We start from the raw sequence: 27,056 nt of genomic DNA on the forward strand, positions 1-27,056 counted from the left end.
TCACGACCCACATGATGAGAATTCCCTTTTGTTTTTCTTGGTTTCTAGGCATGCAGGAAATTCTGCATCAAGATCTTCTAGCTCCCCAACCATTAGAAATCTTGGATGACTGATCTTCAGTTTCATATTCTTTATTGTTTCACAAGATCGATTCGAAATCTCCAATACTAAGCGGTGAAGTTCTCCAACATTAGTTTTGACTGGCATTCTATGGATAGTTCCCTCGAGCCTTAACAAATGCTTTAGGACCAAGGTTGCACGAAATGGGGAAACGGGTACGAGTTTCCGAAACGGGAAGTGATACGAAACGCGACCTCCCCAAATTTTGGAAACGGGGAAACGTGAATATATATATATATATATATATATATATATATATATATATATCTTAGGAATTTAAGAAATATGTGCAATCATAAAGCATATATGATACATTCTAATTTATTACATTATGATAAAATTGTCAATTGTCAATGCATAGATTATAAGTATCTAAATTTACATCACATTTACTCATGAATAATCACATAATGAAAATAGAAATATCCAAAATCAGCCACGAGAAATTTCTAATTTTTTGTCTCGTGGTTGATTGGGAGTCTCCTCCTACATAGTTGAATGACCTTAGTGCTCTTGATTAAATACAAGTTTCATACCCTAGTACCCTACATTCTCTTGATTATTGGGAGTCTCCCTTGCATAGAGGGATTTTTTCTCTCGATTAAATACAAGTTCCATACCCTAGTACATGATAAAATCCAATGGAAACATTGAAATCCCCCCAATCCTGAAATCCTGAAAAACAGATAAGTCTGCTGGATTTTGAGTAAGATCTAAAATTCTACTTTCTCCATATGAAATCCAATGACGGAAAAACCACTCTCAAACATCCTGAGTCATTTCATGGTAATGTTAAAAATTTAAGTAGAAGGATGAAAATGAAAAATAAAGGAGAATATCACTTTTACTTTAAGAATTTAACATTACCATGAACTGCATATCAACACTAGGGCAAACAAATGTAAGAGATCTACATTAGAAAAAATTAAAATTAAAAAACAAATGTTTTTTTGGGGGAAACGTGGCCCGTACGGCCTGGAAACGCGTTTCCGACCGTACGGCCACGTTTCCGTTTCGAGAAACGTGGCCGTACGGCTGGAAATGCGTTTCCAGGCCGTACGGTATGGGGAAACGCGTTTCGTTTCGTTTCCCCTGGCCAAACGCCCCCTAGGGCCACGTTTCCTGCAACTTAGTTTAGGACAAAAAACTTTGAACGTTGATGTGAAGGATATTCTGTGGAATCCTTACTCTTCCTCTTGACCCTTTTTTTCTTTGGTAATTGAGAAGTAAAGTCATATCGTCCAGTAACAGTGCGTGACAAAACCCATTTCACACCAACTATCTGGAGGAAACCTTCCATTTTAGGAGTCACTTTCAAATGTGCCATCATACTTTGACCTCCTTTCAGACTAAAAACCTCCTCAGATAAAGCCAATGAAGAAGCACCATGATCATATATGTTCCCCTCTTCATCGATGCTATGATTAGATAGTGAAATTTCAGATCCAATTTCTTTTTCTCCATGATGACAAACACCAACTTTCTCCGACATCATTTCAGGAATGAAATCACATATGAGGGAAACTGCAGATATATCAATAGGGATATGAAGAGGATTCTTAAACTCAAGCTCCACATTTATAGCCTCTCCAGCAATACAAATATTGCTATCTTTTCCTTTCAAAGATTTGGAAGATGGCCTTGCTCCAGAATCTAACCAGTTACTTGATGTCGGGGATGTCGATGGAACTAATCCTTCCTCCAAATATTGCCATGTCTTTTCTGGTAAAAGAATAGCTCCATCAGAGGCATATGTGCGGTGATCCTCAAAATGAATTCTCAATGATGTCATATTAATGGCAGGCAACTTCAGTTTGAACATTTCATCTTTTTTACCAACACTCTCAAAAACACGCAGGAAATCTCCCAGAAACATTTCCTAAGTTACAACTGATTGATGACTACATGCAAGTAATCTCATTAAATGTTGAATGGCCAGTTCTGACTTCCCGATAACAGCATACCATCTTCCAAGATTAAAGTGGACATGGTCTCTGATATAATTCCATCCATCGCCTTCAAATACAGGAAGAACACACATATATGCTCTAATGGCATGTTTACGCTGTCCACATATAGTGTAGCGATTTCCTGCAAGGACAAGATGGAATCCAAATTTCCTGAGCATGCGTGGATTTACACGCAGATAACAATAGTTTGCCTGCTCCAACAATATACCTGCACATAAGCTTGGTTCCTCACTAGAGATATGGAAGTAGACATTGGCAGCCTCCTTGAATTGCCCCCTAACTTTGTGCAATTCCGACCACCAAAGTGCACATCTTGTGGCATATCTCTGACCTGAGGAACCTATTTTCTGATAAGTTGTAAAAGCCGTTTCCATGGAATACTCTGCTTCCTTTCTTGATTGATCCAACATAAATAGTGAAAGTCCAATCATTCACTGAACACCAGCCTTGTCAATCTTGTAGTCACTGGATAACAATCGATAATTTGAAAGAGCAAGTTCATAATCACGCAACATAAAGGCATAGTCTCCCAAAATTCTGATCTGAGACTCTATCGAACTAAATGTGTAGATGGACCCATTCGAAACATTAGCAGTATCATCCTTCCCCTTATGCCACCAAAAGTTTTTAAACTGATTTTTCAACCCCTTCCTTGTTGCTGAAACCTGTTGATTCAAGGAGCGTATTTTCTGCTCCATTTATGGGATAATATTCTTTATAGAAAATTCTTGCATGAATTCATTAATCTGTTCCAAGTCATTTCTGTTGAAACAACGGCCTAGAACATGGTCAGATGATGAATTATCAAAGATGATGAAACAAAAGGAGTCCAGATATCTTCTGGTAAGATCTCTTCATTTGATTGTGAAGAATTAATACATAGCAGCCTACAATCATGTGGTCCAAAAGTTCCCTTCATTTCCAATAGTATTTCATTTGCTTTGTCTGCAGGTCCATCTTCAATAAAGGAAAACTGGTACTGTATTGAGTAAATGAATTTTCTCGTACTTAATGTTGTCTAGGGGCTTCAGTAATACACTTGTTGATATGAGATATAACTAGATTAGCTTTGAAAAATCCCACTCCGACCCCTGTAGATCTTGCTTTGTCTCTTTGTGCTGATGATGTTCTGTCTGTTTGTGCTTTTGCAGGGATAGGGGCTGCTGAACCTAGCAAGATGGGTAGGGTTGCCTGAAGAGCTGTAAAAACTTATCAACCATGTATTGAACGAACTTAATAATTTCTTCTTTAAAATAGAGTTTTGAAGAAGAACTTTCCTTCATCATTATTAAGAATGTGGATCTTGAAGTGAAACCTTATTGAAGCTCTCTTTGGCCTACAGGCGTTAGTGAACACTTCTGGAGACAAAACCCTGGACTCAAGGATTAAAATGACCCTTTTTAACCAAACTGGTATTTGATGATTGGAAATGACGAGAAATGAACCTTGTTGAATTCGACTCTAACAAAAGACTGACAAGACTGAGTCTAACATAATACATGCTAAAAAATAACAGAAAATTACTAGTCTAAAATCTAGAAATTTGAGAACTAGTGAGTTAGTTAATCTATCAAATACCTAACCTAATCAAGTGAAAATTAAAGGGATAAATTTTTTTAATATCCTAAATGTTTTTATGATATAATTCAAGTGGAATCAACTCAATTGAAACTCATTAGAATTTTCTAAAAAATAGTAGAAAATTACTACTATTTGCCTCAAGGGACTTCCATAAATTTAGATTTGGGAATAAGCAAACTAGAAATCATCAATACTAAATGCAGAGATAGGAAAAACAAGAACAAAAGATGCATGTGAATAAGAAGTGAAAAGAAGAAAAATAAATTATACAAAAGAGATCTAAGGCTCCTCGGATCGCCAAGCCCAATAAAACTCAAAGTCCTATGAAGGAAACCAATATTTAGAAGCTGAACATGGCACCAATCTTGATTATTTCCATTAATACAATTACATCCATAAATCTTCCTAATGAACATATTAAAGTTAAAAAAACATTATTAAGTGTAGAAAGAGAGGTTTAATATAGCCTTCATGTTCCTAAGAAAGGTTAGATGGGCCTTAATTTTTGTCTAATTTGGAGGCCCATCATACCCCCTACTGAAATTGTTGCTCATCCTCTGAGAAACCTATCCATCCTCCTTGCCCTGTTGTTCTTCATGTATGTTGACATGTTTCATGCTTTGTTTGCTGGTCTATTTGATGCTCTTTCTGCTACTCTTCTTGATATTGCATTTTTTCCTATCTCAGTTTCCCAAGGAAGCCCTAATGTAGGTTGAGGCTGCTTCTTTCCCTCAGGTGATTCTTCAACTGTAATGAGTTCTATTTTTGAGGGAAACACCTTGCTTTTGGTTCATCTTCTTGGCCACTTGGATCATGTAAATTGACTGCAAACTCAAGTGCAATCCCATCATCATACCCCCTTACCTTTTGTTTGCACCCTTTCCATTTCCTTTGAATATTTCCTTTCTCCCCAAGGCTCTAGTGGTTGTTTTGGGCGAAATTTTCCTTCCTGTAACAATCTGTTAGCTTTTTGTAGTAGTTTCTCAGCTTTCCTATAGTGATATGGGATCTTCTTGTAGTAATTACAGTCTTACTGTAGCAATCGAGAGAGGCACTGAAATTTGATTTTTGAACTACTGGGATGATGGAAAGTGGTGAGTACATGAGCTACACACAACCTGAATCTTATAGAAACTAATATTTGCATGCCAAGAGGTGGTGGGTCCACCCTTTATTTCTTTTATTTTTATTTTTCATTGAATTTTTTCAATTTTTTGTTTTTGTCTTTTTTGTCTTTGTTTTACATTGCATATAAAATAAACTCAAAGTGCTTTGGGTTAATTGAGTTGGCCCTCTTTTATCCCTTTGCACTCCTTGTCCTCCATCACTACTAAACGATTACAACCCACTTTCTCAAGTCCTCTTCACTTTTGTTTTGTTCCTCTCCCACACGTGTGTGTGTGTTGGCATAAAGGTGAAGTTATTTGCTAGATAAGGCCAAGGTTGTTTTGCTACTCAATTTGGCTATAAAAAAACATTTTCCTTCATACACTTGCAACGCTTTTCAAGCTAAAATAAGTTCACAGGAAATTTTTAGAGGATTTCATGCTTGAGACTTACCTTTGATGTGTTTTTTCCAGTGATATTGAGGCTGCTGATATGACTGTTGAAGCTTCCTTTGGTGATTATGAAGTTGCTACCAATGATCCTAAAATTGCATGTGATAATTTGCTGGAGGTCCTCTAGTTTTTCTTGTTATTACCGTTACTCTGCTCTTGATATGCTCTTGATGTGAGTGTTATAGCTGATCATATATTATTTCTAAACAGAGGTAAGGTTGTTGTGTATGTCTTCTGAACTAGATTACACCTTGACTAATGATGTTCCTGTGCGTGTGTAGGTGCCTCTCCGATGTCTAGGCCGATGTTTCTAGTGGAATGCCTTCCCAAGGATGATGTGTACCTTCCTGATTGCACATATGGCTTCATCATGCTTCTGTTGGTGGGAAACAAAAGATCTTAGAGATTCTACTGTGACTACACATGTTGTGATAAGAGGAGTTTCTTTCTATAACAACCTTTTGATCCTTTCTTCTAGTCTTCAGTCAGCATGGCGGTGTTGAGGGGAGTGATAAAAAATCATGTAAACAGGGTTGGAGTCATGAGGAGGTAATGTGAAGAATGGAAAAATGGAGAACAATGCTCTGTGTGTGTTTTTTAGGCAGGACAAAGTGAACATTTTGAGAAATTTTAGGTGAAATGGAATGGATGAGTGATGAAAATGGTGTTGGGGAACCTCTCTCAACCTTCCCTAAAAATACATTACCTTTTGACCCCTTTCTCCCTTCGGATTGCCTCCTGTAGCTTCTTCTCGACCATCCTGTAGCAATTATGACATTCCTGCAGCATTTTAAGACAATCTCCTGTAGCCAAATTATTTTATGCATATCTCTCAAATGGTGGACTGAATTGACTTGCAATTTGGTGAGCATGTTGCCATAATCCCTCTGCATCTACCCATTAAAAATCTTCTGCAATGGATGCATAAATATCAAGAAAATTTTAAAATGGTGGTAAGTGTTGGAGGTAAATTTCTCGAAAACTGTGCACCGAAATTTGTTGAAATTGCTTGGGCATGTTACCATCATCCATATGCATCTCCCCATGAAACAACTTGGAAAATGGAGGCACAATTATCGAGAAATTTTTAAAATGGATGTAGGTGATAGAGGTCAATTTCTCGAAACATGTGCACTAGAATTTGTTGAAATTTCTTGGGCATGTTACCATCATCCATATGCATCTTCCTATGAAACAACTCGGTAAATGGATGCACAAATCTTGAGAAAATTTAAAAATAGTTGTATTTGATGGAGGTCAATTTATCAAAAAGTGTGCACCACAATTTTCTGAAATTGCTTGGTCAAGTTACCATCATCCATATGCATCTCTGCATGAAACAACTTGGCAAATGGATGCACGGTTTTCAAGATATGATAAAAACAATTTTTTGCTCTATGTATTTTGGCTTCCTATAGCAAAACAAAGCCTTCCTGTAGCATTTTAGGGAAACAAGGAAGATGAATGGGAAAAGCTTGGGAATGTTGGGTGGATGGTGGAAAGAGATGAGGGTGATGAATTGACATGGATTTGGTCCTTTTGGAGAATCTGAGCAAAGGGGGAGAAAGTCAAATTTGACTTCCTTTGACTATACTTTTATTCAATTTTTCTTTTGATAGCTAACTTGTTTTTGTTGCATGTAGAGGTTGGAGAACACCTACAATCATCAGAGAGGTACATGGAGAAAATCATTTTTTTATTTTTTTATTTTTTTATTTTTTTATTTTTTAGTTTTTTTAGGCCCATTAGCCACCTCAATGAGGTTTTCAACTAGTAAGTCTACCTAGGAGCCTCAAAGGAGGTTTTCACTTAGGACTTTATTTTTTCCAACCCACTGACCGCCTCATGGAGGTTTTCAATCAATGAGCCAATATCAGGTGCCTCAAAGGAGGTTTTCACCTGATATTTTATTTTCTTTTATTTTCCATTTTTTTCCTATCCTACTCTACTTGAAAAAAAAACAAAATCATTTTCAACTGTAGGAATACTTCCAAGGAGCCACTTTCATAACTAGATGACAGATAAAATCATGTGTACGCTCTAAACATATTCTTTGACATGTACTTGAATGTAAGAGACCAAATTCTTTGACTGATATGAGATTAGGAATTATTGAAGAAGAATGTGTTTCTGCAACTTAATGATTGTCTGGAACCATATGTCAATATAGTTGTGATGCCCCTGGTCCACTTACTGTTTTGGATCATCTTGGATGTCTTCCTCTTCCATGAAATTCAGATCCTTTTTTTTTTTCCGATTATTCTCTTGAACACATGGGGGATCTGATGGTAAACATGAGGTGTCTTCCTCAATCTCTGATTCTGATGTATTCTCTTCATCAAGTGCAACCCATGATTCTTTGCTCGTCTCATTTGAATCTTGTTTTTTTGCATGTTGTCCTTCAATGGCATCAAGAGAATCTCTTTTCTACAATACTATTCCTAAGATAAGACGAATACCATTGAGATTAAGAGGAGATATTTGGAAGTGTTGTACCTCAACATTGTAAGTGGGCTGAGAGATACTTCATTGTGTGGGTTTGGAAATGGTGGTATAAGTAGTTAAGTGTGACTGGATGTTTAATATGTATGTGGTTGTGGTGGAGGTGGATGGTAGGGATACCATCAAGTTGGGTATGGAGGATATTGAGGAAAATATTGAGGATATTGTGGATTTCTCCCATAAGTTCATTGTCAACCTTGTTGCCAAGATTGGTTTTGGGATTGGGATGGCCAAGGTTTTCAAGGAAAGTGTGTGTTCCAATTACTTTGAAATGAATGTATATAACCTTGAAATTGTGAATTAGGTTCTTGCTGCCATGGTCTTCTTGGAGCTACATAACATTTATTCTTTGGCGATTGACTTGCTCCATTGTCCTGTTGGTAAACTTCCTTCAACCTTGGTAATGATGGATAATATTTAATAACATGTGAGTCTACATGGACAACACAAATATCAACATATTATTTTTGCTCATGTTCCATACTTAACATTTTTACTTGTTCACTTAGATTGCTAAGAATTTATATTTTAAAGTTATCAAGCAAATTTCCAAGTTCAACTTGACTTACCAACCTTGATGTTGATTTACATACTCTTTCCCTTCCTCTTGATAAGAGGTTCCATGTTTCACAAATTTATTCAAATGATAATTGGTATACATCACCTTTACTCAAGAGATTAAGGAGATCAATCCACTCATCCCTAATTGTTTTAAGTAAGACGGGTTTTAGTGTGTTTGATCCTAGATGATTTAATTTTTCCCTCTTAACATTATACATGAACCTCTTTATTAAATCCTCAAGGCTCTCATCTTCTTTTTGATTCAGTCTAAAGATTTGTTCCTTAAGGTCATGATCTTTATATTTTTCTAGAAATATCTTGTGCATATCATTCCATGATCTTATTGAATTAGTTCATAAACTCATGAACCTTTTAAGAGATTTATCATTCAAAGTTGTTGGAAATAATTTCAATTTTTGAGTGTTCAGGATGTAACCATAAGATCTATAAAGGATTTTAAATTCAAAGGGGAAGGTTTCTATATCCTCTGATCTCATATCATGGAAGTTTGGAAGAAAAGATAGAGGGATTTTCTTCATGTGCACACTAACATCAATATCTTTAATGGGAAATCTAAGATGATATTCTTCATTGTCATCATTTCCATCCATTTCTTCTACCTTCTCTGTCACCTCTTTTTCTACCTGTAAAAATTAATGGTGATGTGGCTATTACCGCACCATGTGATCAAATCGAGGGGTTGATGGTGGGGAGTTTTTTTGAAGTAGGGTGTTAATGCAATGCAATTTTATGTTCTTGAAATGAAATATGGCTAATGTAATTTTTTTATTTTGCAGAAAGTAAAAAGAAATGAATCAACTAGGGAAGAAAATGATACATACTTTGACACCTCCCCAGAAACAGAGTAAAAAATGATGAGCCTTGGTATTGCAACAAGAATGATGCAACTCCCAAGGTTAGCAAATTTAATTATCAACCCAGGGTTCGTACAAACTTAATAGGTATCGGAACTATATGTGAAATGCACAATGTGTCCTTATTTCACTATCATGATGTAATGGAGTGAATGTAATCAAACCCTAAACTAATTGCAGAAGTGGAAATGCTCAAAATGGAAACTTTAACCTATTGTAGGAAAGAAAATATAAAGAAGGAAAACCTATTCTAATTGCATCAAGTAAATATAATGAACTAAATATCAATCATTACATTTCAAAGAGTTTAGATCCATTGACAAAGTTCATTAGATGTGGAAATCAAGAAAATCATTATTGTATTATTCAATTCATAAATCTATCCATTAACCCAAATTGCTGAGATATTTTGCGGGGGTGAAAAGGAAAGTCTTAAGTGGTGTTTATTCTTCTTAAACCATTTATTTAGAGCCTAGGGGTTATGATTCAACCATAAGGGACAAAACCAAGCTTTTAGAGAAAATATGGGCAAATATATACATGATGGAAGAGTGTTATAGGAAGTTATAGGTGTTGGTACAGGAAGTTACAAATTTGCTACAAGAAGATATAATTCACCGAATTACCAAGTAAATAAAATCCAAATTGGATAGAAAAAATTTGGTTATTGAATAGGATGCCTTAGGTCTTAATTACAAGTGGAATCACTAAAAAATACCCATGTTAACACATGCTAAAAGGTAACATAAAATTACTCGACTGAAATCCAGAAATTCAAGAACTAATGAGTTAGTTAATCTATCAAATGCCTAACATAATCAAGTGAAAATGAAATGGGGTAATTTTTTTATTAAACTAAATTTTTTATGATATAATTCAAGTGGAATCAACTCAATTGAAGCTCATTAAAATGTTATAAAAAATAGTATAAAATTACCGCTATTTGCCACAAGGGACTTCCAAAAATTTAGATTTGGAAATAAGCAAACTAATCCAAGTAGCTCAATGATTACTATGATCTTCCAAAGCTGTTCCAATGATGAAATAATCATTGTGATCCTAAAAAATAACTTACCTCAACCATTTAACCCAATTCTACAATAAGAAATCATCAATACTAAATGCAGAAATAGGAAACAAGAACAAGATATGCATGTGAATAAGAAGTGAAAAGAAGAAAAGTAAATTATAAAAAGTGGCTCTGAGGCTCCTAGGATGGATAAGCTCAAGGAAAATCAGAGTCCTATGAAGGAGACCAAGATTTAGAAGCTGAACATGGCACCAATCTTCATTATTTTCATCAATACCATTACATCCCTAGAAAAAATGAAATTGGAGGTGCAAAAATACGAGTTCTCTCCATAAGAAGACTAAGAAGAACCAAATCCTAGAGAAAAATTCGAATTGGTACATATACAAAATTATTAGCAATCATTTTCCATGAAAGGAGGAATATTTCCCCTCTAAAATCCCTCAAATAGTGAATCTAGTTCCCAACACTAGGAATCTGCATTAAATCATAGGGAACACATTCCTAGATTTTCTCAATCATTGGAGCTCTAGAATTTGTGGAATAATTTCATAATATCTTGTTAATTTATTATCCAATATTTATCCTCCTATAATAGGGAGAAAGTTCCTAAATTATATCTTCCTCCAAATCTTGATAATTTGCCTAATATTCTCACAATATTCTATAAAAATAAATAATATTAGACACAAATATGCAATTATCCATAAACCTTCCTAATGAACATATTAAAGCTAAAAAAAAATTATTAAGTGTAGAAGGAGAGCTTTAATATAGCCTTCATGTGCCTAAGAAAGGTTAGATGGACCTTAATTTTTGTGTAATTTGGAGGCCCATCACCATCTATATATCGATGATTGATTAACCTATTGATGTATTTGGTTAACACCATGATGGTCATATGTTTTACTATAAACACATTGAGAAAGTTACAAGTTGAGTCAAGACATGAGCATTGGATTGCAGCAAAGCACATTTTGACATATTTGTGTGGTACAATGAACTATGGCTTAAGATATGTTACAAACATGGATGTAAAACTTCTGGGATACACCAATGGAGATTGGGTTAGAAGTGTTGAGGATAGGAAAAGTACCTTAGGAGTATGTTTCATCTTGGGTTCCGCTATGATATCTTGGATGAGGAGGAAGCATACGTCGACTGCACTCAACACTGTAGAAGTAGAGTACATCACAACCAATGAGGCTTGTACTGAAGCAGTATGGCTTCAAAAGTTGTTTACAGGATTGTTTGGCTAAGAGTTGGAACCAACGGTGATACATTGCTATAATCAAATTTGTCTGAAGATTTCAAAGAGTATCGTGTTCCATGAAATGTCGAATCATATTGAGATCAAGTACCACTACATTTGTGATATGGTGCAGAGGAGAGCAATAGGGCTTGAGTACATCTCCATCGATGAGAAGACAACTGATATTTTGACAATGCCATTGTCGAGAGACAAGTTCGTGTAATTTAGAAATAATATGGGGCTCTTGGAGATTACCCCTCTCCTTGAGAGGGAGTGCTGATATGTGTGCAACATGGATGGATATTGTCTCGAAAGGGAGAATGGGTCCAAGAGACCCAGAGGGATCAACAATCAACGTTGAGTGAGTGTCTCTTGGAAGAGGAACCTAATCACACATCAAGAATGGTGGAGTGAAGTTGTGAACCTTGATATGACACCAAGCATGGTAGAGTGAGGTCCTTCATCATACGGGCCCTGATCATACACCAAAAAAGATGGAGTGAGATCATGATTGTGATTACACACCAGGTATTGTTATGGTGGATAAATCGTTCTTGTGAACAATAATGATCTCTCTAGATTCAAAGATAAATTTAGAAACAAACGAACAATTAAGGGTAAAATTTCCTTAGTCTATAACTGAAACATGATATATAAAATGTGCAAGATCCTCTTACCTTTCTACGAAATTCTTGTAGATTTCCCTTGATGCTTTAAAAAATCATTCCTTACTGCTTCAAGGGAAGATCTGCATAGAAAACGCCAAACAAGGAATAAGATCATAACCTAGGTAAAGATTGAAACACAATATATATGGAAATTGCAACATGGCATATATCATAGCATGAATTCAATACTCAATTACAAACTATGCAAAAGATCAATGCGTTTTACGATGATCATCATAACAGGTTCAAATAGGAAAGAAACAACCACTTGTATTAATCTTGAATTAAAAATGAGATATCCATAAGATGAAGATGAAGGATCAGAGGAAGTACCATAAGAAGTGGAAGGCTGGTGGGTAGTTCTAGATTGTTCTGACTGTTGATTCGACTGCTCAGGATTAGTGGCGATCTGGACTACATTAGTTGAAAAGAGCCATACAGGTAGGCCGATTGTCAATCCTGGAAGCGACAATGTTGCCATATGAGGCGCACCAACATCTCCCCAAGAGGAGAAGGGATTTGGACTTCCGCCAAGGTTACTTCCTTGGTTGGTGGGCTCCATACTTTTCAACTGAAAGATCAACGTGGGAATAACAGGTGATTATGTTCCGCTTAAAATAAATTTTATTAACGACGCTTTTAGACACAAACTTGCTTTTTCATGTTTTAAGAGTCGAGAAAAAGCTAAAGATGACTCTAGTCGCCTTCAATGTATTAACGAGCCCGAAGTGACAAATGCTCGGTTGGACTTTTTCAGTTATAGAGTTTGAAAAAGGCCAAAAGAAACTGCTCTGGAGATCTAGGCAGAGGGTGTGCCAAACCTTTCGCGAAACCACAGAATACGTTTTACGGTACGGGTGGTCGATCTTCGTGAATGCTGTGTTCACTGCATCGCGATCAGTAGGGCGGCCGACACGGTTTCCTAAGGATAAAGGATAAAAGCCTATAGGGGTCTCCCAATATACGCGACGGTACGCGGGAGCACAAGTCCGTGTTAGTGCCACCGACTCTCAGGAGGAATCACCCACCTTCGTAGAGATCGACAGTCACTATGTTTAACGACGCCGGAACACGTCTCTACCTAGACCTCTAGATGTTTGCGTTATGTTACAAAGCGTTGTTATGTAAATTGGGTTTATTTTAATGTTGATCTTGCTTAATAGTTTGCCTTTCAGGGTCGCCACGAGATGTATATATACAACTTCCTATATGCAATCTAAGATGAGAAGCAAATCTTTTCAATCTTTCAACTTTGAAAACCTTAATCTACTGAGGGAAAAGAAAGACACAACTTTTTCCACAGATCATAGAACACACACTAAAATGCACATTTTCCTAAATCGTCCAGCACACAGTCAAATGCAAAATGCACAATGCATGTATTTCTTTTCGTTATCCTTAATGTTGATGTAAGACAGAAAGGAAACTGTTGTATAATTTTGAATCTAATTTCAAGTAGAAATAAACAAGCTTGTCCAATAATCAAAAAGACACCTTATGATCGACTTGTTTAAACAAAGGAAATGTATAGATCCAAACCATAAAATGAAAAACAAACAAACTCAAACAGCCATGAACAGTAATAAAACTAGCTCATAAGATCACAAAGACACTTTTACAGTTCAGGATCTAAGAGGCCACAGCTATACTGGTTCGCTTTTCACAATGGGAAACTGTAACTGAAACAAGAAATACTGAAAGAACATTCACAGTTTCATCACACAACTGAGGCGGAATAATGTCAAGGAGAATGGTTTACAGCAAGTACAATGACCAGCAAGCAATCAGCAAAAAAATCAGTGAAAACACGGCTCAGACACAAAGGGAAACCTCAGCAAGACACTGGTTAACTAGACCAGCGCAGGCTCTGGTCTGTCAGTTTGATTCTCAGCGCAGTTCCCGAAGGGAGTACCTGCGCTGGAATGCAGACTGCCTGTGGACAGCCTGCACTGAGACACGAGAGTTGCGTTTACAAGGAATTCCGGGTCATAAAAAGCTCAAAAATGCACTGTTTTTGCTGAAATAAAAAGCTATAGGTCAAGTACAGGCTAAGGGATGATCAAGAGGATGAAAAGCTATCACAAAGAGTAAAGAGTCTTTTGTAGATAAGCTCTTCAAATCTTGAATTTGCTCAGCAAATGAGCAAGAGTAGCAGTCCCTCTACTTCGCTTTTGATATAGTCAAAGCTTTTCGATTTGGTACTCTTTTCTTCAAGAAATGAATAGCAAAATACTACAAACACCAACAAGATACTAGGCTCCCCAGTGGAGTCGCTAGTTATACTAAAAGTAAACTGCCCAGTGGATAGGGATTGGGTTATAACTGGCGACTCCGCTGGGGAGCCTAGTATCTTGTTGGTGTTTGTAGTATTTTGCTATTCATTTCTTGAACCAAAGAGTATCGAATCGAAAAGCTTTTGACTATATCAAAAGCGAAGTAGAGGGGCTGCTACTCTTGCTCATTTGCTGAGCAAATTCAAGATTTCAAGAGCTTATCTACAAAAGACTCTTTACTCTTTGTGATAGCTTTTCATCCTCTTGATCATCCCTTAGCCTGTACTTGACCTATAGCTTTTTATTTCAGCAAAAACAGTGTATTTTTGAGCTTTTTATGACCCGGAATTCCTTGTAAACGCAACTCTCGTGTCTCAGTGCAGGCTGTCCACAGGCAGTCTGCATTCCAGCGCAGGTACTCCCTTCGGGAACTGCACTGAGAATCAAACTGACAGACCAGAGCCTGCGCTGGTCCAGTTAGCCAGTTAGTCCTCAAAGGCAATCTATACCCTTGAGCTCCGGATTGTTACCGTATGGGGGGCAATATGCCCTTTCACTTCCCCCTCCGGGAGGATACCCATACGGCAGTTTTCAACCGCATTCAGGTTTGACTGAAGTTACGACGAGTGGTTGGGTGCCTATGTTGCCCCAACAACCGAGAGTTGTATATTCCATGCAACAGTGTGTACCTATGTCTAATATCCCGACGACGCCAGCAATTGTAACCGTGTCGCAAGTTCAATCGATGCCTGTTGTATGTCAACCCCAAGTTGTAATGCAACAGCCTATTGACCCTGCAACACAACCACAATCGCCAACTGCCGGGACGACACAGATACAAACGGGAACCATAACCCCGCATCTTGGTCCGTCGGTTAGTATCGCACAGCAAAACATGGCTTCGCAGCCATGGATGGTTAGCCTTGATGTTGCAAACCTCCTTCCAATAGTCTCCAATCCTCCCTTAAGTGACAAGCTTCTAGCCTCAATTTGACAACATGAGTTTACATTCCAAAGTCCTCCTTTACCCTTTGGTCTGTGATGAATTTATAGGCCAGGAGGAGGAGGTTTGAGATCCTATTCTCAAGGGATGAGATCCATAAAGAGAGGGATTAGGGTTCCAAAAAGAGAGGGATTTTGATCCATGAACAAAGGAATGAGGCCCAAGTAGGTAAGGGCTCGAGGCCTTTTATTTGAGAAATATTCCCCCAACAAAGCTTCTAGAAGTTTCTTTTTATTTTTACCTATGTTAAGAAGCTTTCACACTTTTTAGTGGAGAATAGAGCACAAGATTGCGCAAACCACAATTATTATAACCATGTTTGTGCATGTTGTGACTAGGAAAAGTGCACAAGTGCTTGAAAATAGGTTTTTAAGCAATATAATCCAGGATGCTTGTTGTCTTTGTGATTGCCTTGCTTCCAACATTGTAGGGGAAAGTTTTGGAACACTTCATCGGATAACGACAAATCCAGATTTGCGTTCATTTTTCTAATGGTGACAAAATGACATGTAACAGTTTGCCCCCTAAAGTGCAAAGTCATAAAAGGTGTTTGAGGACTGAAGCACTTTATTATCCAAAAGTTCGAATTATACACCAATTGGTTGGCAACCTGAAACAAACATTCAAGGATTACAATACAATATCTTCATATAATCATCACTAAGGTAAGCATTCCCATACTCAAAATACAATTATCTCAAAGAACAAGTATGGAAATGCATAAAGATCCAATTCAATAGTAGACTGAGTATGGGCACAACCATAAAATATGGATCTATATTTACAATCATGAATATTTAAAAACTCCACGCAGTCTATATTGATGAAACTAGATCTAGGGTCTTGGTCTCCATCTCTATCAATCCATACTATGAACCTGACCATGTGAGTGAATGTATTGTAGTTGAACATGATAGAAACCACCTGATTATCGGTCAATGATGTGAACCATTAACAAGTGCAATAGAAATCATAATAATGAGAATGGTTCTCAACGTACCCCAATAAAATCTATGAAGCGTGAATAAATGTTATGAAACCAGCTCAAGAAAAGATAGAAAAGAGGGGGCAACCTCCTTTACATTACATAAATGAACAATTCTTGGATGATACAAATGAAAATACCTCCTTTCTATATATAGGAGTCTAAGGGGTTATAACATAATCAGAGCCGACATAACTATAATAATGTAAGGGCACAATAATAACAATAGTGGGCTTCTATGGGGCACAATAGTAACAATATGGACACTACATGGGTACATCAATATAATAAGTGGGTTATACTAATAACAATAAGGGGTTACACTAGTAGTATAGGGGCCTAACATGCCCCTCTCCTTCAAAAAGCGTTGTCCTCAACGCTTGAGTAGTTCTTGATGCTTCTATATAAAATTCTTGTCCTTGCATGTGGAATATTCAGCGGGTAAGTTCTTCCACTTGATGAGATACTCTGAAATTGATCGATTTCGTAGCTTCCGGGTTCTTGTTTCTGTGACTGCTCCAGGTTCCAATATGATTTTTCCGTCCTCTTCAATTTCTGGCAATATTGCTTGAATTTGGATCTTTTGCAACTTTTGAAGAAGTGGCCATACTTCTTCGTCCTTCTTCCATTCATCCCTTGCTCCGTTTACCCAATCTGGTTGGATAATAGAAATAGCACAAAACAATTCTTCCACATCCTCATCCTTGAAGAGTCTTCCCATTCGGTAAGGTCGCCATTTTTTAAGTGCATGTAGTATTGCCAACATTTCCTTCTCATAAATAGCTTGCTTGAGATGTAGCAGTAAAAATACCCAATCACCTACATCAAAACATTTTTCACTACAATGTTGATCTACCTGTTGTTTCATTTGATTTTGCACCGAAGTGGCGTTATCCTTTAAAAGTTGGGGAACTTGTTGTTGATGCTCGATGTGATCTTTCTCTGCTTGAACCTTTTTCTTCTTGATATGTCCTTCTATCTTTTGAGGAGTGGTAATTTCTTCCAGTCCTTTACAAGATATGGTCGAATTCATTTCTTGATGCTCGATGTGACCTTTCACTTCTTGAACATTTTTCTTCTTGATGTGTCCTTCTATCTTGATAGTTTCAGGAGTGGTAATTCTTGCCAATGCTTTACAAGATATAGTCTGATTCATTTCTTCTTTCTCTGGGGTGGTGTCCTGGCGTATATCCTCTTCTTTTGATGTTTCTTGATCCTTTTCTTCCTCCTCTTCATATTCTATGTAAAATATTTTCTTCTCAGCACACCTATGACCTTTAGTGCATTTGCTATCACAATTGTAACAAAGCCCTTTTTCTCTTTTTTCTTCCAATTGTTGTGGTGTAACCCTTTTAGGTTGTGGAAGGTTGGGAGAAACAACACTTCCATCTTTATAGTTGTGAGGGGTATGCTTCCTGGTTTCCATAATTTTTCTTTCCATTATGTCACAAAGCCCTTTTACTCTTTCCAATTGTTGTGGTGTTGCTCTAAAGAAGGTGTTGCTCTTTGTATCCTCATAATGTGCTATCATTTCCTCCGTGAAAATTGACCATGTAACAAGTTTTTTACGAGAACAAAGCCCTTCATACCATAAAAATTGATCTGGTTCTAAATATGAAGATGCAATACCTACCTTTTGTAACAGTTGTACACCATGTAGATCAAAATATTGCTCCATCTGAAGTATCCAATTTACCGGATCCTTGCCATCAAACTTCCTCATCTTGCTTTTTCTTGATTTTAGGAGCTTGACCTTGAAACGATTGTAACTTTGTACTTTTCGATCTTTAAGTTCTGAAATTGCAACCTGTAGTAGCCTTCTATGTCCTCTTTCCAATGCCACTAGTATGATCCAAATTGGATTCTCCAAGAAAGAGCTATGCACAATCTCTCGCAGTGACCTGATTGTAGGCTAGTTCAGTAGAGCGAACTTGTATGAAGTTCCACGTGTCACTGTTTCAAGATTTGACTCTGAAAAATATATAAATGAAAACTACAGCCCGTCCTCTTTCTGTACCTTCTTTCGAAATTTCAATCCGATACTCAGAAAGAAAAATATGACGATTTTCCCCAGGTCACATGTTTTGAGTGTAATTCAGGAGCCTACAAAAAGACCAACTTCTTGAGATCATATCTCCGAAACTATCGTGCGAAAAGCTCTGAAACTTGGACCCAAGGTTCAACGCGATTTCTTCTCAAATGGGTTTTTTTTGCGACTTCTAAAACATCACAGAAAAAAAAAGTTATAGTGAAAATGCCACGATGACCTGTTTGGAGCAGTGAAACCCTAGAATCTAAAGCTCTGATATCAAATGTTATGAAACCAGCTCAAGAAAAGATAGAAAAGATAGATCAACGCCTTAGAATTCAGCCTCTTCGAGGGGGAAACCTCCTTTACATTACATAAATGAACAATTCTTGGATGATACAAATGAAAATACCTCCTTTCTATATATAGGAGTCTAAGGGGTTATAACATAATAAGAGCCGACATAACTATAATAATGTAAGGGCACAATAATAACAATAGTGGGCTTCTATGGGGCACAATAGTAACAATATGGGCACTACATGGGTACATCAATATAATAAGTGGGTTATACTAATAACAATAAGGGGTTACACTAGTAGTATAGGGGCCTAACAATAAATGTCTTGAAGTTGAACACTCATAGAATCATCTGATTGAAGGTCAATGATGAGAATCTATCGTCGAAAGCAAGAAACTTTCCATTGAGACATGCAAGTGTAGAAATTTTGAATAATAAACACTTATTCAACAGAGATTATCCCGATTATACACTATTGCGGAATACATGCATAATATATAACCTCCTCTATGTTGATCATCAATTTAGCAGCATCAAAAACAATGAAACATCAATCACATGCACACATTAACACAGTATGTAACTTGGGGAAAGCTTACAGCTGAAAACCCCACACTATCTGTATATTAATGATTGAGAACATGTAACAATGCATAGTACAATACTCCTCTCAAGTATCGAGCACTAGCTCCATCTGTTACACACAAAACTAGCTCAGATCCGAACAATTCACAAGTTCAAATCTCCTCCGCTGCTTTGCATGCCTTTATTACACAATACCAAGTGAAAATCACCCACACTGAAAATCACGTGAGCACAGGCTATTTCACTGGGCATATACTGCACAATCCTCAAGGGCATACTCAATCCATTAATTGTGCAAGATCTCATGCACAACTATAGTCACAACTAATAGCAATCTCAACCTCTAACACCTGTCTCCACTGAACTGTACATGCATTGAGTTAATTGATGTATTCTTCAGTTGCATTATGGGTTAATAATTAGTGAATTAATTTAATCAATTAATTCACATCACTCATCACTAGTCTATTTACAGTTAGACTAATTACAACTAGTTTAACCAAGTCAAACTGAACACAACTCCATCAACTCCACATCAAACTCCACAGAACTCTCACATGCATGAGTTCTAACTGATGTCATGCATGCAATAGCTCAACTAACCCACAAGAAAAGCGTATTTCCTTCTGACAGCTGCATGTGCCACATCTGTAGCTCAAACTGAAGTGCTCCAAGAGGATAAGATAATGTTTATAGTCTAAATATTATTATGAGACAATAATATTTGACTTTTCTATTTTTACCTTGGCAGTCTAAAAATAGACTCTGATCACTCCGCTGTGAACCAGAAATAGAAGTCCATATATTTTTCCCAACATGACCAATCATCCATAAACAGCATCCTGCAACTCATAGACCATGATCCATATGTCTAAAAATAGACATAGTCTAAAAATGGACTTTGCGCCAAAAATACCCTGCGGGCCCACTTAGTGAAGGCGACTCCTTTCCACTAAGCTCCATCATCTTGTTACATTCTCAATAGCAAGATCCAAGGTACTAACGGAGGTTTCTTGATCAACTTTATAGATAATGTGTTGAATTTTATAGGAAGCAATTTGTCGTAGGAGGGCTTACGATGTGAAACTTACGTCAAGTTTTTGAAGAAAATATTTCAAAGTAATTCAAGGCTAACTCAGGGATGGACGATATGATTGAAGGCTATGAATTTCAAGGTAATTTTGACTAAGGTTGGACTTCTCTTGAACATATCAGTAACACGACACTTCGACTTGAAAACATTTGACCCAAAAATAAAACCAAAAACCAGTTTGAAGACTTTCAATGAAATTTGATAAATTGAGAGGCAAATGGATTTACTGACCCAGGCACGAAGGTGAGAGAGTGTCATGTTCAAGAGTGACACACTGCCTTTTTACAATATAATAATACATGTTTCTTTCCCATTTCCCCCCACCATTACTCGCAAGTACCTCTTTATTTTTATGCAAGCTTGAGGAGGATAACATATGCTTGTCCCGTAAGCTCATCCTTTAGATGAGTAATTCATAGTATTTTTAATGAACCCAAGGAAAGAGTGGTTCGGTCTCATCATGATTGCCGAGTCCTACAATGTTTACATTTTACGAGTCCACTGAAGGGGTAACTCAATGTCATTTTTCATATTTAAAGAGTTTCAAAAGACACAAAGAAAACTCATGCATTTATTTCAACTTAAAGTTTTAACGAGCCTGAAGAAAGTAAATCTCAATGTTTTTCCTATTTAGGGAGTCAGGAGAAAAACATAAGTAAACTTCCAAATGTCATTTTTCGTAAATTTAAACACTCAAGCCTAGAAAATGGTAAAATAAAGCAGGAGAGAACTCTTTTGACCATGATTAGTCAAAGTATACACTTTTCGTAAATAGTCTACATCATCCATACAATGGGTAAATTTATGCCAAATAAATGTCATTTCATTTACTTTAACAAGCTCAAAATAAACAAGCATACTCAACAATCTTTTCATATTTCAAGACTTCGAAAAAAAATTAAAGATAACTTCAGGATTTCACTTTTTCGTAAATTTAAAGAGCATGAAAAGTGCTAAAAGTATACTTGTTGCCAAATTAATATATTTTCACAAATAACCCTGTAATCTACACATCCAATCTCAAAATTATCATAGTTTCTAAAATAATACTGAAAAACATTAAAATATTCTGAAATTTAAAATCTATAGGCAAAAAATATTATTTAAATAGACCTATTTTTCTCATAAAAAGTCAAAAAGTAAAAATTTCTTTACCATTTTGGTTTTTACCATTTCAGAGCTCTTGAGAGTGCATTTTTACCCAAATCTTCAACGACTGATTGTGATCAATCTGGTGGACCATTTCGATTGTTGTATTCTCCAGTTAAGAGATCATCCCTTGTTCTCATCATTCATGGTTTTTATTTTTCATTTTAATGGTGATTTCTTAATTTTTTAGTGTGTTTTAGAAATTAGGGTGCGCTCATGGGCTTGTGCACTTTTCCTTTATTGGGAATGTGCAAGCCTAATGCTCCCAATACTGGGAAAGTGCATCTTGCACAGTTTTACCTCAGAAAATTTGCGCAAATGCGCTCTAATTCTGAAGGAGAATCACACAAGGAGACGAGGGCATCTAAAATATATGGAAAACACTCAAATTTTTTGAAAATTCTTCCGAAGTTCGTTTTCTAAACATTTTCCTTCATTCATTACACAACTTAATGTGTCAAAATGGAATGGAGGGAGAGAGAAATGCAAGCACTCAGAAATTGTGGCTTGGAAAAATATTTCTTGATTTCGGGAATGAGGGCCTAAATAGATTTATTGACATGGTTAGTGAGGGATTTCAATTTCCAAGACCAATTCTTTCATATTGGTGATCATAAACTAACCTTTGACATCTATTTCTTAATAGGGCTTTCATGTCGTGGAACCAATTATTCATTATTTGGTGGTATGACAGACAATGAATCAACAGAGTATTACCTAAGCAAACATTGTGTTTGTGGATCCAAACTTAGTGTTGGAAGGATTAAGATTAAGGGCATAATAGAAGTTCCAATGGATACCATAGCATATACCGTTTCTCGTTTATGTGGAAGTGTAGCACTTCACCTAGTCACCAAAGAACAAATGCAAATTTCATTGGAGTGCATGCAACCTACTGTGTTCAATTGGTGTGAAGGGGTTGTTACCAACTTGAAAGGACAACTTACCAAAGAAAAGAATGGACAACTCAAAAACTTTGGATATGGTGCCATAGTGGTATCATTTTCTTTGGACAGGATCCCCATGATTTGCCCATAGATTTCCATGGAGATGGAGGGCCCACGAGATTCTTGTATGTGATAGTGGGTTTTATTGATGGCCCACCACAAAGGTGGTTATGGTCCAGTGATAAGGTACACTCCTATGTTTTTCAGATGGATGAGTCACCAACTCCTCATGATTTAGGATTACCCATATGCGGGTATGGATTTTAGAGGTGATCCTAGTATCCCTCTTCTTACTGGATTGCAATGGGGTGACATAGGTAAAAAATACCACTTTGGTTGTTTTTTAATTTTATTTTTAATTCACATCAAAGACTAATTATCTAAAATTATCATGTAGATGTGGGACCAGTCAAACCAACAACAATACGACGGATCACTAGACATGATGAGAAACCAGTCCCTGTGGAGTAGGATCTAGTTGCAGTAGAGATTCTAATTCAGATCGATAGTAACCTAGAGAGACTAACTCTGGATATCCCAGACATTAGGATTGATGATCTTCCTCCTAGCTATCAAAGTCATACAATATGTCTACTTGGGTGGATTGGTCATATGTTATGATGAGTGGCTCATGCCATCATTTGCTATCATAAGCACTATGCTTAGTCTCTAGGCATAAAAATAGATTTTGTTTTTTGGTCTATCAACATGTTCTTATAATAAAGATTGCGGACCTCATATGTCTTGGATGACATTTTTTTAAACTCAAACTTTTTACAAACATTATGATTAAAGGAGACTACTTCTATTTTATCAACTTATTTTGTACAGTATATGAATGATTATTGTTTTCTTTTTACAAATATTGCAAATATCAATTTAACATATAATTTTATAATGCATCAGTTAATGTGTTTAAATGTCTTGGAATGTGTTGGTATTCAATGTGATCGAATTCTCTTTCCAAGAGATGGACTTGTAAAAGAATTATTAGCATTTAAGAATTTCTAACTAAAAAAGGTGACTTAGGTGTAATACTATGAGTTGAGAATCCAACCTAACGATTAAATGACAAATACCAAATGAAATGGAATTAGATAACAGTTCAATGAACACACTATATTTTGCAATATTGTTTGTCATTTTGTAGAGTCACTAACTCATCGGTGGGAAAATACATGGCCCAAGCTACAGAGGAAAGATTTTGAGTACTGTGACTAGCACCATCAACGTAGCCAATGTAAGTTTGAAGGAGCGTTGACATCTACAAATCAAGTGTAACACAAGATAAACAGGGGAAATAGAAGGAGAAGGTAAAAAATAAGAAAAATGGCCACACATGTAAAATATGATACAATAATATACAATGTACCCATGCAATAAATCAAGCATAGTACTTTTTCAGGTAAAACCCATTTCTCAGCTTAGCCAAATGAATACCTTCATAGTCAACTAGCTCATAAGCACCTTTTGAAAGTGCACATTTTACAATATAGGGGCCATGCCACATAGCTTCAAACTTACTAGCTCCTAACTTATCATGTTATTGATCATAAACCAATACCAAGTCACCTTCTGAATACATACGAGGATTTACATTTCAATCAAATTGTGCCTTAACATGCTTCTTATTAGTATCGCTAGCCAACACAACATCACATTGAGTTTCATCTAGACGTACTAAGTATAAAAAAAGTTCTTCCTCTGCAGAATTAGTAGGAAGCAGTTCGATTGGTAGCTTCAATGACAAGATTTCACATTCAATAGGTAAGACTGCTTCCAAACCGTAAACCAACTGAAAGGGTGTAAAATTGGTTTTTTTTTTTGTTGAGGTGTGATATGCACACATTGCGGAAAAAAAAAATTAGATGTTATTTTTGTTTATGAATCCCTATAATCCATTGAAGAATAGTGGTTAAAAATTTGTTCATGGTTTCTACTCGGTCATTGACCCACAAGTAATAGGGAGTCGAGCTATCATGAGATAATCCCAACTTTGCAGTAAGTTTGGTCATCATAAAATTTAAAAAATGGTTGCCATGATCTGTGACAATGGTCTGTGGGACACCAAACCCAACAATCACATGATTGAATATGAAAACAGCAACGGTTTCAGCATCATATTTGTATGTAGGAATCACCTTGACCCATTTTGTAAAATAATCCGCAACTAGGATAATATACCCATGTCCCCCAACCGAGTGAAGGTTACATGTAATGAAATTGATGCCCCATTTTGCAAAGGGATCAACGACGATGATTGGGTGAAGAGGAGCAAGAGGGAACACATTTTGTGATGATATATTTGACAATTATGAAATTTATGGACTACAATAATGCAATCTTTAAACATGGAAGGCCAGAAATATCTATCGAACAAGATTTTATGGTCAATGGAAAACCCTGACATATGACCGCCACATGCTCTAGAGTGGCAGTCATTTAAATCTTTTTTAGCTTCATCATAAGTTAAACATTGTTTAAAAACTGAATCAACACCATGACGCTAAAGTGTATTTCCAACAATAGTGTATTGTTGGGATTGGTACTGAATGTGACAATGGTCAATTCAAGATAATTTAGGACGAAAAGTATGAGTTTGGAGATAAATGATAATATCTCCATACCAAGGCTCTAATGCACTGATAAGAAAGAGAGATTCATCTAGAAGAGAATCCTCTACCATAGTTTCTGTCTCAAAATAGGGAAAGTCACCAATAATATCAACAAACACTAATGATTTCTTTGACTTGGATTTAACAAATTCCAAGTTAAATTCTTGTAGGATAACAATCCATTTGGAATATTTTTCCCCAAGCAATTGTCTGGTAAGAATATAAACCATGGGGTTGCAATATGAAATCACTATTGTTTTGCGCAATAGAATATAATGAAGAAATCTTTTGAAAACTTGCACCGTTGCCAAGGTAAATTTCTCCACATGTGCATATTTTATTTCAGAATTGGTAAGATTCCTACTCAAATAGTAAACCACATGTTCATTTTTAATTCATCCTCTTGGACTAATACCATACCAATGGTAGTGTCTGATGCTGCTAATAAAAAATAATCTCAGTGACAATTAGGTGGATGCAATAAAGGTGTGTGAGTCAACACATGTTTAAGTGCATCAAAATCTTTTTGAGCAATTTCATCCCAAATGAAAGAGATTCCCTTTTTCAAAAGCCGAGTGAAACCTTTAGTTAGCTCTACCTAATTCGAAATGAATCGACATAAAAAAGTTTTCTTTCTTCTGCAAACTTTGGAGTTGGCGTAAATTCGAAGGAGGCAAATTCAGAATAGCCTCTACCTTAAGCAGGTCAACACAAATGTCTTCTTTAGACATGACAAATCCCAGTAAACGACCAGATTTCACACAAAAAATACGTTTGCGTGAATTTTCTCTAATGCCGACATTAGAGAAAAATTGCTCGTAAATCCACTGAATGATCTTCACATTTCAATGAATATGCTAGTAGATCATCAAAATATGGTTATACAATATGCTTAATGTCATGAAAAAAGTAAGACATAACCTGTTGAAAAATGGTGCCAACATTCTTTAGTCTGAATGGAAGCTTTTGATAGGTGAAAGTTCCACATGGAAAAATGAATGTGGTTTTATGATGATCCTTGAGGAGTATGTTAATTTGATTTTATCGAGAAAATCCATCTATAATAGAAAATATTTCATTACTGGCAAAATCATCAATTATTTGGTTAATATAAGGAGTAGGATAGTTATATTTAGGACAAGATTTGTTAATTATAATCAATGCATACTCTTATTGTCCTTTGCTTCTTGTTAACAGGAATGGTGTTGGAAATCCAACCAATCAAGGGAAAATGATAGATAAAACCAACTTTTAGAAGTTTTTCAACTTCAGCTTTGATAGCGGAAACATTTCTAGGATGTACTGGACGTAACCTCTGTCTGATATGCTTAGCATCCAGGTAGCTCTTGATTTCATGAACTATAATACATGGGTTTATTCCTAGAATTTCCTAATAAGACCAAGAAAAAATCTCATGGAATGGCTTGGAATAGGCCTTATAAGTCTAAATTTCATCAAGTGAACATGAGACACCTATATGAATGTTTTATGTAATTCCAAGTTTCACGGAGATATTAAGTAGAATTGTTGTAGATATATTCTCTAAATTATTTTCAAATTTAGATTCAAATGTCGATATAGGGAACTTACGGTTATCTACAATCTCAGGTGAAAATATGGTAAAAGAGTTATTCTCAATCTTTTCGAAGTTGGGAAGAGAAGAGGAATGATGATGATAATCGTCCCAAGGCATTTCATCTAAAGTCATAACTTCCATTATACTCTCATTTTTTGGAAACATGTTATCAAAAGGATCAAGAAATGATATAGGTTCCAACCAAGATGACTGAGAATATTTATCAATGATCACCTTCACTTAATCAATATCAATACGAAGTGGTTCTGAAAATGATTGAACTATTGAGAAATCTAGGGCATTCAAAGTTAACAATTTCTCTTCCTTGATAATTGATTGTGATTCACTTTTAGTTCTTATCTTATAGTCTTTTTTTCTTTAG

The 27,056-nt window shown here is 36.2% G+C and overlaps 1 pseudogene; it reads right to left on the reverse strand.

The window, feature by feature from the left end:
- Nucleotides 1–26,815, reverse strand: LOC149181893 (uncharacterized; annotated as a pseudogene).
- Nucleotides 26,816–27,056: the final 241 nt, after the last annotated feature.

The sequence above is a fragment of the Pinus tabuliformis genome, chromosome 3_2 (assembly GCF_031772625.1).
Source record: "Pinus tabuliformis cultivar Carrire ecotype Pingquan chromosome 3_2, CPIR1, whole genome shotgun sequence".
NCBI lineage: Eukaryota > Viridiplantae > Streptophyta > Pinopsida > Pinales > Pinaceae > Pinus > Pinus tabuliformis.